At 37.8% G+C, this 3,643-nt stretch overlaps 1 non-coding gene across 1 annotated transcript; it reads right to left on the bottom strand.

The window, feature by feature from the left end:
* Positions 1-655: 655 nt before the first annotated feature.
* On the bottom strand, positions 656-727 carry TRNAG-UCC (transfer RNA glycine (anticodon UCC)). Its single transcript has one exon. It is a non-coding gene; the product is annotated as a tRNA-Gly (tRNA).
* Between the last annotated feature and the right edge of the window lie 2,916 nt (positions 728-3,643).

The following is a 3,643-nucleotide window of genomic DNA, read 5'->3' on the forward strand; positions in this document are numbered from 1 at the left end:
TTAAAATGTGATTGCTCGGCACACACAGACTTTTTGGCCTTGTAATTATGTTTGTTTTATGTTTACATTTACATCTTTTTTACAGTTTATGTAAATTTAATTCATTACAATGTAGTTGAATAGAACAAATGAATTATTATTAGGATACTATGCTGTTAATGTCTTCTCTACATATGTTGGGGCTTGTCTATTATTTCAGATGACCTAAAGGCGGGTAAGCAATGTAACAAAGTAATGAGAAAGGCAAGTCAGATGCCTGGTTGACATTCAGTACAAGCTGGAAGCCTGTGCCCAAGAGGGTGGGCGCTGGTTAAGAGACACGGAAAAGGTGCAGAGAAAAGCAAGATATATTTATGTAAATTTCATTCATTAAAATGTAGTTTTACAGAACATATGGATTATATTTTTGAAGACACTTTTCCATTAATATCTCTAAGTATGTATTCATTGTTAATTATTTTAGAAATATTTTAGACTTTTAAAGGGCTGTTAAATAACGATGCTCCTAAGCACGATTATCCAAATATTGTCTTAAACACACTTACTTGTACAGTTTTAGCAGCAGTAATAATAATACATATGATCTGACTTTACTTCACTTGTTTCATGATACCTGACTCCAATGTTTCTTGTATAGATTAAAGAAAAACATTGCTGCGTTGGCCGGGAATCGAACCCGGGTCAACTGCTTGGAAGGCAGCTATGCTCACCACTATACCACCAACGCTGTACATGTCTCACAGAACAAAGCTCTTCTTTTCTGAACTACCTCATACACACACTTCTCCCTTTCACTGGATCCAATCTTCAAACTATCGCATCAGCATAATATAACAATATGGGGATAGTTCACTCCTATTATTGCCCATGTTTATGATTTTTCTGAACTACCTTCATAATGTCTAGTCACTATATCACAGGTGATAAATAAGGTTCAAGCTTTCCCCGCTGAGGATGTACCAGTGTGGGTAGCCGTAGGAGGGAGTAGGGTAAGTTCTAAGAAAGAGGTGGGTTTTCATAGCGCAAATAACATAACAACCAGTTTACATAAATGGCCCCTTGATAAAGATAAGCAAAAATTTGGACCTGTTCCTCAACAATATTCAGTTTGTGCCAAGATTTCCCACAGTCTTGGTTACCTGTCATCTGCCCGCACACATCACCTTTACTCTATGTGGATCTTTAGTGATTAACTGGCAGTGATGTGCAGGTGTTAGTTTACCGGTTGTCCCAATTTAGGCAGTAAAGGTCTGATTGATGAGTCATCCCAACTTTCGGCAACTTTGTCCAGGTGGTTACATTTTGTACACTGGTGCTCATGGCAAGTATTGGTAGTCTTTAGAGAAGTTAGAGGCAGCCTAGAGTATCAATACATCTCGTTTCCATACCGACTTACACCTTCTTCTCTGCCACTCATTGGGGCTGTATCTTCTTAGTGCATCCAGGTAGATTGCTGGGTCATTTTGTACAATCATCTTAGGAATTTTTTATTTTGAGTTTACATTCTGTGATAGTTTTGTTTTGACCTATAATTTCACATCACCAACAAAAAGTTCTACAATTCTCATTTTTTATAATACTAAATTACCCCAAAAAATATACAAAATATACATTACTCTCCCTGATTTCTACTTTTTATGTAATTTTTCTGCTACATGTTAATCATACCGCATGCTGCTGAGCCTCCATCAGGGTGATTACGGTTTACCACACTACATGTAAGAACAGGGCACAGCAACAACTGTTGATCCTGGCGTCACTTTCTATAGCTCAGCTCACTGAGAGAGAGGAGAGTCCCTGTGATCAGCAGGCAGGTAAAGGGTTACCAGGTTATATAGGTCTTTGGTCTGCTGTTACTATGTGTGAGGGGGGGTTGTCTAGAGGTGATTTTTTTCTTTTGGGTGATTTTATCAATGCCAAATTGCTTGAATATAGGAGAAAACCCACCGAGTTTAATATTACTATTTTAAATCATAAAGGTCGCACTATTAGTAGTTTTATTTATAAAGGAGTCACATATGATTTTTTTATTACTTAAGGAGCACCGAAAACAGTATTTTATATTTATTTTTTTAAGTTGTTCCCCACCGACCAGGTGTATCAGGATGGGGACAATACTACTTATCATTTGCACAAGCGTCCCTGGGTCTGCTCAGTCCCCCATAGAATGGGGCGAGGCTACACATCGCCACCAGTGTGGAGGTGATAATCGCTGGTGAAATGCTTCAATGTGCAGTTAGTTTGAACTTGCTGCCAAATCTGCACATTGATAAATTCCCCCCATGGTGTCTGGAGCATTGCAGGTAGGTAACATACGTGTGTTCAGCTCTTACTGCATGTAACCTGCTGTCAGGTCACATATGGTATATATAATGATTGTAATCTGAGGGGAGAGTGTGACTGTGTCTGTGCTGTGCTCTGCGTTGTTACTGGGTGTTAACAAATATACGTATGAAGTGATCTCCGGGAGGGGGCTCCATCATTGGAAATAGCCACGTGGATCACTTCGTTAGGCCCCCTGTCAAACTTTATCAATATCGGCTGTAAAAGGACCTGTGGTAGCGCCTCACATGCGCATGCTATCCTCTCATTCTGTTCTCAGATACACTTGAGAAATGTGATTTTGCTAAGCTGACGCCATCATGTTGCCTTATAATCATTTTGTTCTGTTATAGCTTAAATACAAATTAGATGCACCTGTTTTGTAGGAGTAATTCATTATTTGCAAGGCTATGCTTATAACCTTGGACCTAGCAGACAGGAGATAAGCCAAGCCCCCCTCCGGGGAGTATATCTATGTGATAATGAGAGAATATAGTAACATCTGTGTGAAGGGAACATGAGTGGTTAAAACCTTTTGGGGCGTAGTTTTCTGTAATACGTGATTTTTGCTATATAGATAGGGACTTGTAACTAATAAAGCAGAGTTTATTGTACACTCAAACCATGCAGTGTATTTAATTCTCTCCAGCTGATGAGCTCATAACTGATAAACTGACACTTACAGGTGAACAATCTGATTTAGATTCGACACTAGTTATAAAACTCGCACTTTTATGCACTGTTCCTTACACAGTGTTGCCTTACTCAGTCTTTTGACCACACTAAATAACACTTAAACTTTACAGAACTATTTATCTAATAATCACTGTATCTCAGCAGTACTTCACAGTATATATTCGTTATAAGTAACTAGTACTCACAACATATGTATGTATTTAAATCAAAGTATTTTACTGTTAACACAGAGAAGCTTGTATTCACAATTCACACATATATCATAACGTTGTTCAACATAATGTAGTATATCAATATAACATTAACCCTAGGTTCACCATCGTTATTCCTTACACTATCCTAGCTTTACATATGTATCCTTGATAAGAATCAGTATTTATAATATTGATTTAACTATCACAGATATCGGACAATAGCTACTCAATTATATAGTCAAGTCCATAAATATTGGTACATCAACACAATTCTCATATTTTGGGCTCTATACACCACCACAATGGATTTAAAATGAAACTAACAAGATCTGCTTTAACTGCAGACTTTCAGCTTTAATTTGAGGGTATTTACATCCAAATCGGGTGAACGGTGTAGGAATTACAACGGTTTCTATATGTGCCTCCCACTT

This window comes from Mixophyes fleayi, chromosome 3 (assembly GCF_038048845.1).
Source record: "Mixophyes fleayi isolate aMixFle1 chromosome 3, aMixFle1.hap1, whole genome shotgun sequence".
NCBI classification, from domain to species: Eukaryota; Metazoa; Chordata; class Amphibia; order Anura; family Limnodynastidae; genus Mixophyes; species Mixophyes fleayi.